The following is a 14,762-nucleotide window of genomic DNA, read 5'->3' as shown; positions in this document are numbered from 1 at the left end:
TTGTAGATTGTGTGGGATTATTTAACAAAAAGTCAAAAGAAACTTGAGGGAAGCAAAGTTTTTACGACAAAACCCCTTTTTTCTGAACAAAAACTTTCTAAATATTAAAAAATAAGACAAAAGCAACAAAAAAAGAGGTTTTCACTGATTTCTTTTAAAATCTTAAGTTATATTTTTGTAGATTCTGTAAGTGTTTTCAAGAAAATATTAAAACAAATTTGAGGTTAGAAGGGAACCTATGTTTATTACAAAAAAATCCCCTTTTTCAGCAAAAAAGCTTATTTATAAATTATAAATATTTATAAAGAAAAAGTAGGAGAAAAGCAATAATAAATCAGACTGATATCTTTTGGATTTTTTTATTTTGTTTTTGAAGATTCTGTTGATTTAATACAAAAAAAGTAAAGATAAGGAACCTAAGTTTTGCAAAGGAACCTAAGTTTTTTACGATAACGCACCTTTTTTTGTGAAATAACTTACTTAAGAATAAAAAATGACACAAAGTCGACAAAATTAGACTTTTTGTAGGTTCTAAAGGTTAATTAAAATCAATGTATAATAAACTTTAGGACGGCAATGAAACCTAAGTTTTGAACAACAAAATCTCTTTTTCTATACAAAAACATACGCCTTTACAAAAACTAACTTAAAATTAAAAATTAGGAAAAAAGCAACAAAAAAACAAGCTTTTACTGATTTCTTTTAAAAATTATTATTATAATTTATAAGATTTTGTTGGTATATTTAAAAAAACGTTAAAATAAATTTGAGAAAAGCAAATAAGCTAAGTTTTTTACGACAAAACCTCTTTTTCTGTACAAAATCAGACTTAAAATTAAAAACGAATACAAAAGCAACAAAAAAACAGGTTGCCACTGATTTCTTTCGGATTCATTTGTTATATTTAAGTAATTTTTGTCATTTAGGTGTGGTAGCATCATCAGTTGGTGCAAATAGTAATTTCTTTTATTTTATTTTACAGCAAATAGTAATGTCTTTTAATTTATTTTAAAAAGAATCAATAAATATTGTTTATTTAAACATAATCATGAGGATAAAATTGATAAGATAGATAAAATAGCTTTTTTATTTAATATTTTTTTATATAGTTATAACTTCAGTTGCACCAGCCACAACAGGTAACTTCGTACATTTTATTTACTATACTTGAATTACATTTGTTACTTAACTTTTCAAGCAATAAATATTGTTTATTTCAACATTATCGTAAAGATTATATAAATAAACTTTTTATTTGATAATTTATTTTAGTTGCTTCTAGATCAACTTTAAATAATGGTAACTCATTAATTCATATTTTATTATAGATAAATGTAGATAAAAAAATGAAAGTTGGAAATTTTTGTAGATTTAAAAGCAGTAAGCTTTTTTCTAAAGGTTCTTTCTATTTTTGGATTAAATCCACTATCACTACATTTGTTCTATGTTTATATAATGTACTTTAATAATTTTTGTCATTTGAAAAAATATATCTATGTTAAATTACACCAGGTTGTAGAAAATAGTTATAGTTTTATAGTTAAGAAATAGTTATATTTCTTATATCCTTCACTACATGTTTAAATCTTTACATTTTTGCAGGCAATATATATATATATATATTTTTTCTACTATCATATATTACTTGATTTTTAGTAATGATTTTAAGTTGCGCAGGTTGTTCATTTTCTTACACTTTAGATTGGTTAACGAAATTCTAATGAAGTATCTCTAACAGCGTTAGAGTTTTTGAAAACTCTATTGTGTTTTATTTAATTTTAAAAGGGTTTTTAATAGGGTATATTGCCATTTAATTTTTTTTAGTTTATTTATGCTGGAAATACCTATAAGATATACTTATATAAGTCGCGGAGTAAAGCGCGGTAAACTAGTTATAAGTGCTGATCCTCATTGAAACGCCAGTAATAATAGACGCAACTTTGAGAAGATGTTTATTACTTAATCACTAGTCAGCATTAATGTTTTTTTTCCCATTCTAAGGCCTTAAATTGTTGTATGCATACTTTTTATTTTTGTAATCAATTTTTTGTTTTAAAACTTTTTGTTTTGACATGTTTTTTGTGTATCTTCGTTCATATTGGTACTAATAGGACAATTTATTGTTTATTATTATTATTAGTGCTGTTTAGGTGCATTGTCTGTCTTGTTTATATTTTAAATATTCCTCTATTTTTCTTTATTTTTTGTCTTGACGGCTGTCAAAATATGATTTGTTCAAAAAGTAATCCTCCTTTATTCTAGTGTACTTCATTTCTTCCCTGAGGCGTTCACTGCTCGTGTGTGACCATTCAGCGAGTTTTATATATGCCAGAATTATATATATGCCAAAGTTTTTAAATATATAACATTATTGAGTATAAAAAAGGAAGAAAGGCTTGAACATTATTGAGTATAAAAAAGGAAGAAAGGCTTGAACATTGTCATCATTGAATATCATCATTGAATGTCTTCATTGAATGTCATCATTGAATGTCATCATTGAATGTTAGAAATTTTAATAAAAAAGTAAAATACCGTGGTTCTTAAGATAAAATAAAATACGTAAATCTAAATTAGCATAAAAAAAAAGAAGTAAATTAAAAATTGCTTTACAAAATAAAAGCAACTACATTAATGAAAACAATATGAAAAGTCTTGTAAGTTTAGAAGTAAAAGTTGCAGGATTATATAGACAAATATTTTGAAAGAAGAGAACCAAGAACTTTATAAGTTGGTTTCTTCGTTAGATGATGAAGAAATAATAACTTTTGAAGTTGGTAGATACTGTGATGACATTCGGAAATTATCATGAAACTGGTTTCAATGATTGTAAGTATGAATAGTGTCAACGGTGTCATTAAAGTAGTACTAAACAAACTAACAAAAATAAACGTATAGAGACTGCCATCTGCTGCTGTATAATGTAGGTTAATGCAGGAAGCTGCAATTTTAGGTCAGTTTCAAGTTACTGAGGCAATGCTTGAAAATGATTTGAGAGATAAAAACTTTTATATTGGCAATTGTTTGCATGGTAATGGTATTTAGAAATACCATAAACATTATCAAAACTTTCAAATTACAAAAAAAAGTAAGAAAACATTAACTTTTGGTTTGTCAGAAGTGATTGGTGGTGCAGCTACTATTTTGCATATACTAGCTTTACTGACATAAAAGACGATATTTGTGAGCAAATCTGCCATGGAAAAAGAACACAATTTTGCTAAGTTAATTCTTTCCTCTCGTAATGAAAAAGTATTTTTTGTTCTATTTATTGTAAATTTTTTAATTTTTTGTTTTATAATCCTCGTCAGTGCGCTGATCAGTTACCAAGTGGTATATATTGAAATCCATCTGATTCGGTTGCCGAGAAAGCTTCTAATGTCCCTGTTTCTACTAACAAATCATCAGAAAGTGACTTTGCCATTTTCGATTTAATGATACGTACAAAACCAAATGCAAATGCTCAAACTATCCAGGCTTTGAAAATGTGGTCTCAGATTCAAACATTAGAATGGCTTAATAACAAAACAGACGAAGAGAGAAAATAATTACTTGATTATTTAAGAACTAAAGTATCTATGATGAAACGCAAGTATAATGAAAGAAAAGAAGCTCTTAAAAAAGGTGAAGCTATTCATCTTCTAGCAAAGCAAGAAGAAAAAAATATAGAAAAAATTAAACTACACCAAAAAAAGTTGCAGCTTGTAATAATTTAATAAATTTAAATGTAAAAGCATGAATTTCATTGCAAGAAACAGAGGAATAAGTTTATAATATGGAAGAATCATTAAAATCAAAAGTGCTCCTTGCTCAACTTAATTTTTATCGTGTCATCCTAGGTGTTGAATGGAATAAAAAACTTCTTTTGTAAAACAAAGGTAGAAGGAACCAAAAGAAGAAATTTTTCTTTGGAGGAAATAAATGGAAATCTTATAATTGTCATTCAAGCAAATTTAATACCAAACAATATTTACGTAATTTGAGTAATAGTTTAAAGACTAGTATTTTACGTGATGCAGCTGTTGAAATCAAAAAAAAAAGAATTATTGGAAAAAATTCAGGATTCAAGATTAAACAAATTAATTGAGCTACAAAAAAAAACATTTCTTATCCAGATTTATTTACAACCCATCAAATTTTGTGGATATTTGTATTCGACATCGTGTTAGAGAAGAAAATTCTCTTAAAGTATCTTGGAAACGTAAACAAGTAGTACAAATTAATCAAATAAATGGGAAATGAACCACATACCATGTTAAGTATGATAACGAACCTAATAAACTATGGTCATTTCCATTATTAATTGATTTTGAAAAAGGCGATCTTATTCTTTGTAACTAGCTTGATCTTAGCTTTGTAGCTTACGAGGTAATTTTATTTAATATAAATTATTACTAATTTTGAGTTATATTTAAATTATTTTTTTTTTTTTGTTTATTGGTAAAATCAATAAAAGTATGTTTCATTAATCTGTCTACTGCATTTAAATAAAGTGGTATCTATCTTTTTAACTGGTATGAATCATATTTTAAGTGTTTATATGTTCAATTTTGTTTTATTTAAAGATATATCAATTATATAATGCTTTTTTTAATTATATATCAATATATTTATGTTAGGTTTAACCGTTAATTATAAGCAATTAAAAAAAATAATTAAATAACAAAAAAAAATTTGGGCAAAGTTTTCTTATACATGAACTGCCTATCAAGAAAAAGAAAGAATCCTAAAATGGAGGGCTAACCTTAGGTAAAACTACATTTACTTTTACATGAGCTGCCTACCAAGAAAAGGAAAGAATCCTGAAATGGAGGGCTAACCTTAGGCAACATGACAGATTACTAGTGAAGTGCAAAGTCCTATGGCTTACCTTCACGTTGTTGCACTTCGTTCATTAAGTTAGACAATTTTGTCTAATTTATGAACGGAATAGCCAAGGCAAATATTTCATAAAATTTTTTGATTTCTGGGTTTGCGACGCGTTTCGACAAATTTGGGTCCGTCAATTTTTCTAAAGACAAAGCGATAAATCTTTTTGAAATTAAAAAAACATACACATAAAAGTGTTCCTTTGATTACATCTCTTAATTTAGAACACAATAAAATAAAACCTTTCAACAAGTTTTTCATTCATTTGAATAATATCATAGGTACAGAAAATAATAAATTAGTCTAAACAGTAGATTCTTAGCATTTAAATTTCTTTTGAAACCTATTATATATATCATAACCTATTATTTATGTTGTATTATTATATCAATATTATATTATAATATATTTATCACTTAAATTATGAAGAAATGTTTTTAAATTTGTAAAAATAAATTAGGATTAAAAATTATTTATCTTGAAAATGAGAGTAAAAATTATTTAATTATTTACATTAAAAACGAAATATTTTCCGCGTATTTAGTTTTAGGCCTGTTTTATTTGGATCCACGTTTTTTACTAAAGGATTTATTAAAAAAGTTTAAATAAAAGTTATTTTAAATTACTAGTTTTTTTTTTAATTTTCGGTGCCAAAAATATGACGAGGCACTTTTAGAAAATATTTCATAAAAAGTCGATGTATTGAAAAAATTAAAACAATAAATAGTTATTAAAAACATCAAATACATGTTCTAAAGGACACAAAGGCCCATACAAAGATGGACTCTAACAGCGTGCCCATAAATAAATTCAAAAAAATGCACCACTACAAAAACAATAACAAAATTATAAATTCATAAATATTATAAAGAAACAAAGTTATAAAGAAACAAATAGTTATAGAATAAATATTTGTTTAAGTCAAAAGAGTTAATCTTATTTTTGAATGATAAAATATTTTTTGCATTCACAGCATCCGAGGTCATATAGTTCCACATGTCAGTAACTCGGCAAGAAAAACTATATTTTTTTGAATCCAAGCAACAAAATTGTTTGCGTATTTCATAAATATGACCCTGGGTGAGGCTATTGTTATCAATCTTAAAGAACAAAGATTGTTCTGTACAAATAAGTTTACGGATAATTTAAAAACACGTTACTAAGTTAATTTTAAGGCGCCGAACTTCAAGTGATTCCAAACCAAGCAACTGTAGTCTGTTATGATAGGACAAATTTCTTAGGTTCCTAATTTTCTTAATATATTTTCGTTGGACATTTTCAACTGATTTAATTAATCAAATTTGGTGTGGCGACCAAACTGGAGAACAATATTTTAAAATTGGTCATATATAGGTAGTGAAAGCTCTAACTAGGATACAAGGGTGGCGAGTTTCAAAACATTTCAAGATTAAGTATGCTCTAGAGTTAGCTTGATGGATGACATTAGAAATGTTTTTTATAATTAAGGTTACAGTCCATTGTAACTCCTAGATCGTTTGGGTTGGAGGACCAAGCTAAAGTACACTCACCTAATTTATAGTTAACCTTTATACCTTTGCATAATGAAGGAGATGCTATTCTAAGTGAAAAACACTTACTACTAGCAATTTTTAGTTGCTACATATCTGCCCATATTACGAGTATATTTAGAGCAACAACTAAATCCTTTTTAAATTTTTTCTTTTTGTTAATTCACCTCCCAAGGCCCAGAAGGCTACTACAGACGAGGAGGCTACTTAATTGTGGTTATAACCCTCTCTCAACTCTATAACTCCGAAACACGAACCTTGAGAAACAAGGCCACTGCGCGGAGAAACAAGTTGAGCGCGGTACTACCAGGAACGTGGTGGGGATCGAACTCGTAACCTCTTGCTTATGAAGCAAGCGCTCTACCACTACAACATTACCGCATTAAGTGCGGTGTTCCAATCGTTTGCAGATTCTAAGAGCTTTGTACAGGTGAAGTGATTATTCAGAAAACCATGCTGAATATGAGTTATTAGGCAACGTTGAGTTAGGTACTCCACAACATGCACATTGATCATTCTTTCCATGACGCGACAACAAGTGCATGTCAATGAGATGGGTCTTTAATATTAGGATCCGCAGTAGCTCCTTTTTTAAAAATTGGAAAGGCAAAAGCATGGCGCCACTGATTCGGTAAAGAACTAGACTTAAAACTAGCATCAAATATAAAGGAAAGCGGAATACACAATAAATGAACTTTTTCAGAAGTATGTTAGATATGCCATCAGGGTGCGGATTCACAACTTTTGCGTAACTCTTGCGTAGCTAAGCTAAAGTTACGAAAAACTTACGCAAAATATTTTTTGCGTAACTATTTGCTATTCACAACTTTTTCGCAGCATTTGCGTAAAGTTAAGGTTGCGTATGAGTTACGCAAAACTTAGGCAAAAACTTACGCAAAAACTTATGCAAAAACTTACCCAAAATTTAAGGCAAATTTTTATAACTATTTGTATAAAGAAAGTAGTTAGTATAAATAATTTTTTTTTTTATTAAGACACACAGGGCAATGTGACCAAACAGTGAATGTTTCTTTTTTAATGACAGGGCTTAATTTTACTTACAATTTTTTTTGTTTTTGTTGTTGCTATATTTAAAAATGTAGCAAAACTATATAGGGGCTATTCATATAATACGTATTCTTATATGGGGTAGAAGTGTTTGAAAGTGTCACCAAATATCACATGGGAGATGGGATGGTTAGCCACAGTGTGACATGACAAAGTATTTAAAACTTATATTCTAATCACAGCGGAATAGTAAGCCTTTAGCATAAAAGTACAAACTCAAAGATATATTTGTTGAAAAATAATGTCACGTTTCAAATAGGGCGGGGAGAGATTGTTTAAAATGTTACATATACAAAGAAGGGAGTCAAAAAACAGCAAAAAAGTGTTTCTTTGTATTTGAATTGCCCCATATAGCATATACATGCAATTACTTTTAAAAGTAATAGCATACATAGCTTAAACATTCTTTCAATCTGTTTTAAATATCTATTAGCAAAATAATCAAAATAATTAATAATTGGATTAAAAATGGAACAAATAGGAGTCGGTTGGTTTTTTAAATGAGATATCGATTATTAACAAAATGCTACACATCTATTATTTTAAATATAAATATTACAAGCACTCATTAAGAAATAATTCGGGCATATTTATTCAAATCCAAATGGGAAATATAAATTGTATTATCCTTGGCTTATATAAGATAATTATTCGGCTTCCTGTATGATGCCATCAGTGAATGCCCATTAGTTTTATTCAACCCTAACTCTAAACTTGCAGCGAACCTTATTTGTAAACATTACTGGCTAAATAAACTAGCTAAAATATGCAGAAAACTACCAGTTGAAAGAACTATCTTTTCTATTTTTAATATAAAAAGAAAAAGAAAAACAACATGAAATTTATATTTTGAGTCATTTTTTTGGCGCTCATACCGGTCCTATAGTACCAAAAAAGGTCTGGGTTCACCCCTGATCAGATCATGCAACTTATCTTGCATTGCTTCAGGAAGTTAAAATAAAGCACTTTAGTTAAGCATAAACTTTCACGTTCATAAAATAATGGAAGTGCTAGACTAAAGTGTTTTTTTTAACTTCTTGTTTTCATTCTTACTTCTCCATACCCTAAGGTATAAGAAAACATCATGATAATTGTTAAATTTTCTTTTCAGAGGTCTTGTTTTATCATATAATTGACTTGAATCAAAAAAATTTTACTTGCAATAGGGAATGACAGTTTCATCAAATAAAGAAATTGCTTCAATAAATTCAAGAAATACATTTGATTGCATTCTAGTATATTTGAAACTATTTATAAACAAAATTTCTATTGTCAGAAACACAAGAAACATTTTGAAAACATAAGCAAAAGTTCAACAACTTTTCCATAACATACTATGAAAAATACATTGTATTTTTCATGTTATGGAAAATGTTTCAATTGTATTAATTAATAAAAGTTGAGTTTGAATTAAAACCCACTTGTTTTTTGTAATTTTTTTTTCAGTGTTATTTCAGATTGAGAATTTATGGTACCGTACTTGCAATAAAAACATGATTTTTATATTTGATGGATAGCATAAAGTTAACTCTGTGAATCAGGTACATGCAGTATAAAAAAGTTTGACTCTTTAACAGAGCAAGTATTGATTAAATCATAACAACAAGTATTGTCGTAGGTTTTCAAGACACCAAATACAGTATAATCTAATAGCTACAGCCAGTGTGAACAATATGCTTTCATCTCAAGAGTTGTAATACTATTTTCAACAGCAATAGATAATTTTACTGAATTGTGAAAAGCACTATCACTCCATTCGGACTAACTGGTGGATCAAGGAACTTTTTATGGAATTTCTGCTCTTTACAATAACAAACTACACCAATGAGATTTCATATAGATATACAAAAAAAAAAGATCTACCAAAACAATTTAAACTATAACAGAATATGTTTATTATTTGCAAATAACAATATTATTTATCAAAGAAATTAGGCTTTAAAAAACAATTTTAAAGCCTAATGTTTTTAATAATTTAAATTATCCATAGATATTAATATCTCCTGATAATTGAAATAATTAAAAACAGAGCATTATTATTCAAAATAATCTTAATATTGTTATACCTTTAATACCTTTGAATAATTAAAATTATCGAAAAAACATAGCATCATTATTCAAAGTAAGTTTAATATTTAGTTTATAATCCTTTTTTACTTTAATAGCCTGATTACTCAGAGTTAATTTTTGCATTATTGTATTTTGAAATAGTCTTGTTCTCGTTTATAAATTTAAGAAAAAAAAAAGATTTGAAAAACTAATAAATTGATTACATATTTTTGTGAATATTGTATCTATATTAGTACAAATAATTTTTCTCTCACACAGAGAGAGTGAGAGAGTGAGTCTCTCTCTCTCTCTCTCTCTCTCTATCTCTCTCTCTCTCTCTCTCTCTCTCTCTCTCTCTCTTTATGCTAGTTATGCAAGTTAAAGTATATACTTCAATAATATTATTGTATATATTTTTGTATAATATAGTTAGGTACGCGGAAATCGCGTTTTACGGAGCCGATTTTTGTGCTAAAATTTTGTTCCACGTTTTTTTCACTTTTTTTAAGGTAGCGTCAGACAAACGTTTTTTTGTGGTGTTTCTTTTTAGAAACATATATAAACCTAGATATTTTTCTGAAAGAAGAAGGGTTAATCTTGATTTTTATGTGGCTTTTAATGTATGGTTACTAATTTTTTATGGTTTGTTATGGTCCTGAAAATATAGTATATGTTCTCACATTAATTTATAGTAGAAGAAATGTTGAGCCCGCTTTTTTTATTATTGATTTAACTTTCTACATGCATTTTCTAAGCACATGCCAATTTTCAAAGAAAAAAAAAAGGGAGCAGATAGTTTACTATGTGTTATTTTACAAATACCACTTTTTTAGGTAGCCTTAGGCAAACGTTTTTTTGAGGTGTTTCTTTTTAGAAACACATATAAACATAGGATATTTTTTGAAAGAAGAAAGGTCAAGCTTGATTCTTATATTATTTTTAAGTATAGTTGCCTAACTTTTTTATGAATTTTTTTGCTGTCAATTTTCTATGAAAATTTAGTCGATGTTCTCACATTAATTTCGTATCAAAGAAATATTGAGCCCGCTTTTTTTATTATTTATTCTACTTTCTACATGTATTTTCTTTATACCTGCCAAATTTCAGCCAAAAAAAAATGGGAGCAGATATATAACTAAGTGCAGCACTTTTGGTACCTAATTTCTGTTTTAATGAATTTTTTTTCGGTAACAGCGAACTATATAAATACGGGGGCAGATAGGGGGGACAGTTCTTAGAAAAACAATTTTATTTTTCTGCATTATTTTTATTATTAGATAACAGATAACAGAAAAACAGATAAAATGGTAAAAAAAGACTTACAAAAATATATAGATTCTCTAACAGATAGTAAGCAAATTTTTTTTTTCATAATTATATTATTGCTAACTATTTTTAAAACAAAAACATAAATGTAAAAACCTTACTCTTTTTGTTTATCTTAGTAAGATAATCTTAAGTATAAAAAGATTATTGTATTACTAATACATTTTTAGTAATACATTTTTAATAATACAGTTTTAATCTAATACTATTAAATTAAAACTGTTTTGATTTTATTGATAGATTAAAGTATCATTTCACAGGTTCATTAAAACATCATATAAGTATAAAAATTTGTTAATACACAAATAAGTATTAATAATACTTATTTGTATATTAACAAATACTTTGTTAAAAATAAATTATTTTATGATTTGTATAATTTGCTTCTTTTCTTTTAATTTCTATAGAAGTCTACAAATCGAATTTATATTGATTTATTCTTAACAGACATATTTTTTGGTGTTTAGTTTAAAAATGGTATAAAAATTACACTCATCTTCTTTTATTATTTTCCTGTTGTACTACTTCCTATAAATATCTAATATTTGCTTCTTGTTTAGATCCTAGCACTATCATTATAGATTTTTTGAGATTTTGTAAATATAGTTCCCATAACATTTTTGCATTAACTTAATGTTTCTAAAGTTTTTTTAAATATAAGATATAATTATTATTGTCTATACCTTTTTCTTGATGTATACTAATTTATATATGTTTATTGTTTACATAAGTATATACCCATTCTTAATGTTAGCTTCTTGTTTATATACATATAATCTTTATATTTTAATTTTTTAGTTGTTATTTTTTGAACTTACTTTTGGCAATTACAAGGTGTTATTTTTTATCGTACAATTTTTTTGTTACCTTTAGTTGAATCGACAAGGTCTACCATTGGTAAGTTTGTATATTATAACTTTGTTATGAATCATTGTAACAAAAATTTAAACATGTGTGTCTAGGTTTAACTCATATTTTGTTTAACTCTCCTTTCATCACTTGCTATAGTTAGTAATTTTGAAAACCAGGAATTTTTATTCTGTGAATATATTTAATGCTAAACTTATTTTTTTTTTGTGGTGTCTTACTCCTTTTTTAACTTTAGAACCATCTTCATCTGGTACAGTTGGTAAGTTCTAAAAACCTGTTATGCATTCCTTATCAAATGCAACATTTATTTTTTATAACAATCTTTTAACCTTAGTTCCAACTTTAACTGCAACAAGTGGTAAGTTTAAAAACTATTACTTTTTAATATGTGTACGCATTTCTCAACAAATGCAATATTTATTTTCTATTAAAACTTTTTAACCTCAGGAACATCCTCATCTGCTACAATTGGTATATTTTAAATACTTTACTTTCTAATATGTGTATGTATTTTTCATCAATTCCAATATTTGTTTTTTATTACAACTTTTTTACCTTAGTTTTATTGTCGTCTGCATCAAGTGGTATGTCTAAATAATATTACTTTTTCATATGTGTATCCATTTTTAATCATTTTCTATATTAAATTTTTATTACAACTTTTTAACCTTAGGACCATCTTCATCTGGTACGATTGGTAAGTTTTAAAATTTTTACTTTCTATTTGTGTATGCCTTTTTTTATCAATTGCTATAATTTTCTTTTTTAAAACTTTTTTTACCTCTGTTTCATCGTCCTCTGCATCAAGTGGCATGTCTAAATAATATTACTTGTTAATATGCGTGTCCATTATTCATCATTTGCTATATTAATTTTATATTACAACTTTTTAACCTTAGGACTGTATTCATCTTCTACGATTGGTAAGTTTTAAAAATTTTACCTTCTAATTGTGTATGCATTTTTCATCAATTACAATTTTTCTTATTACAACTTTTTAACCTTAGTTTCATGTTCATCTGCAACGACTGGTATGTCTAAAAACTATTACTTTTTAATATGTGTGCGCATTTCTTAGCAATTGCAATATCTTTAAATGACAACTTTTTCTACCTTTAGTTCCACCTGCTCAACCTTCTGCTGGTAAATTTATGTATTAAAAATGTATCTGAATGGTTATCAAATTTTTATTATTCCTATTAATATACACTGTTTAATACATTTATATTGTGTTTTCATTTGAATTCTCATAAAAGGAAAATCACAAGCAGTATTGAAATTTTCACTCTTATTAAAAATTTGTTTACCTATCAGTGATTTATTAGTCAATAATTTTTTATATTTAGATAAACTTTAACAAGTAAAAAATTTTTATTAAGTGTTACATAATGCCATTTGTTACTAATATAATTATTATTTATTTGCTTTTAAAGCTTACATAGCCTACAGGGTTTACAGGACCCAGCATCCTGGACCCACCAGCAACAGATCATATTTGCGTTGGATCCAGTTTGGGGGCAAAGATGACCCTCTTTTTAGATGGCCCTTTTATCCCCCAAACAGGAGTGCTGGGGACAGCAGCAGAGGTACTTCAAGTGGTCGTGGCAGAAGAGGTCGACCTAGGCGGAATGTTTTATGGCTTGCAAAATGAGTACCACAAGTTTTGTAGCCTGCAAATATGGTACAACAAGTTTTATGGCTTGCAAAATGAGTACCGCAAGTTTTGTAGCTTGCAAATATGGTACAGCAAGTTTTATGGCTTGCAAATTTTTTTTGATAGGCTTACCTTCACGTGGTGTCTATTGTTAAAAATGATTTAATTTTATTCATTAATGGAATTGAAAAATTAAATCATTCACTAAAAGCCAAGACAAAACTTAATTACATTTTTTATTTCAAAATACTTATTGTTTTTGTGTGTTTTTTGTTAAGGTTGGAGTGGGTAATCAGTCCCTTTAAAGGACAAAATGGATATTCAAACTCATCTTGTAATGTGGTAAATTAGTTTTTTATTCTAATTTCTCTCTGTTTAAGAAAGCATTTTAACATTTTTTGTGAAAGTGTTATTAATTTTTTTTTTCAGGTTTAGGGCAGCAGGGGGGGCGGCATACGCCCCCTTCCCCTAAAAGGTAATTTTATACACCACTAGTTACTATTTTTCAAAGTATTAAAATGTTATATTTTTTTTATAATTTACTCATTTTAGTAAATATTACAATATTTAAAAGAATGAAATTTTGATAGGGTGTGTTAAACCTTACCCACAACCTAACACCCAACTTTATGATAGACCTGTAATACTCTCTAGTGATGTAGAATAAAATAATACTAAAATCTTATTCATAAATATTATCAATTTCATAAAAAAAACACTCTTTAATGGAGAAAAAGTGTTTTTTGTGAGGTGTCGGTGGTGGATTAGCACCCCCTCTGGATCCTTTGATGCGCCATTTACCTAGAAAAATATTTAAAATTAAAGCCCATTTTTACACCTATCTTTTGATATCAAGTTATAGATTTTTGAATAAGAATTGACAATGTTATAACAATTTATGTAAAAAAAAAAATTTTTTGACCACAGTTTTATCAAGAAATCCATATATCGAAAATTTGCTACTAAAAACGTCATAACTTTTTATAGAATTGTCCGATTTTCGTAATTTTTTCACCTTTAAAATACTGTATTTGAGAGCTTTCTAATGATATATAACATTCTAGTATTTGAATAATTTAAAAAAATCAGTCCACGTACCTAATATAGTATAGATAGTATAGTATAGATACAACCATAAGTTAATATAGTATGGGTACATCATTATGATGTATCCTTTATCATAATGATACATCATTATGATGTATCATTATTATGATGTATCATTATGATATGGTGATCATATAGCATTGATGTATGACATTAACTAGTTATTAAGTTAATTTATTTAATAAGTTATTGGCATACTGCAAAACTATATGATATATCCGTACTATGGTCGCTCTCCTTGTTTTAGCTAGGCTATGAGAGAGTGAACTATCCATCTTATAGATTGAGTG

General features: G+C 27.3%; 1 long non-coding RNA gene across 2 annotated transcripts; it reads left to right on the top strand.

The window, feature by feature from the left end:
* Positions 1-10,761: 10,761 nt before the first annotated feature.
* LOC136080784 (uncharacterized) lies at positions 10,762-12,601 on the top strand. 2 transcript variants are annotated; one of them, XR_010638639.1, is made up of 6 exons: positions 10,764-10,865; positions 11,715-11,738; positions 11,947-12,069; positions 12,159-12,182; positions 12,272-12,295; positions 12,385-12,601. It is a non-coding gene; the product is annotated as an uncharacterized LOC136080784 (long non-coding RNA). The 2 variants fall into 2 exon arrangements; XR_010638638.1 differs by lacking the exons at positions 12,159-12,182; positions 12,272-12,295; positions 12,385-12,601 and having other exon boundaries at positions 10,762-10,865; positions 11,947-12,152.
* Positions 12,602-14,762: the final 2,161 nt, after the last annotated feature.

This window comes from Hydra vulgaris, chromosome 05 (genome assembly GCF_038396675.1).
Source record: "Hydra vulgaris chromosome 05, alternate assembly HydraT2T_AEP".
NCBI lineage: Eukaryota > Metazoa > Cnidaria > Hydrozoa > Anthoathecata > Hydridae > Hydra > Hydra vulgaris.
The sequence above is the reverse complement of the archived record's forward strand: the minus strand, read 5'-3'. Positions and strand labels throughout refer to the sequence as shown.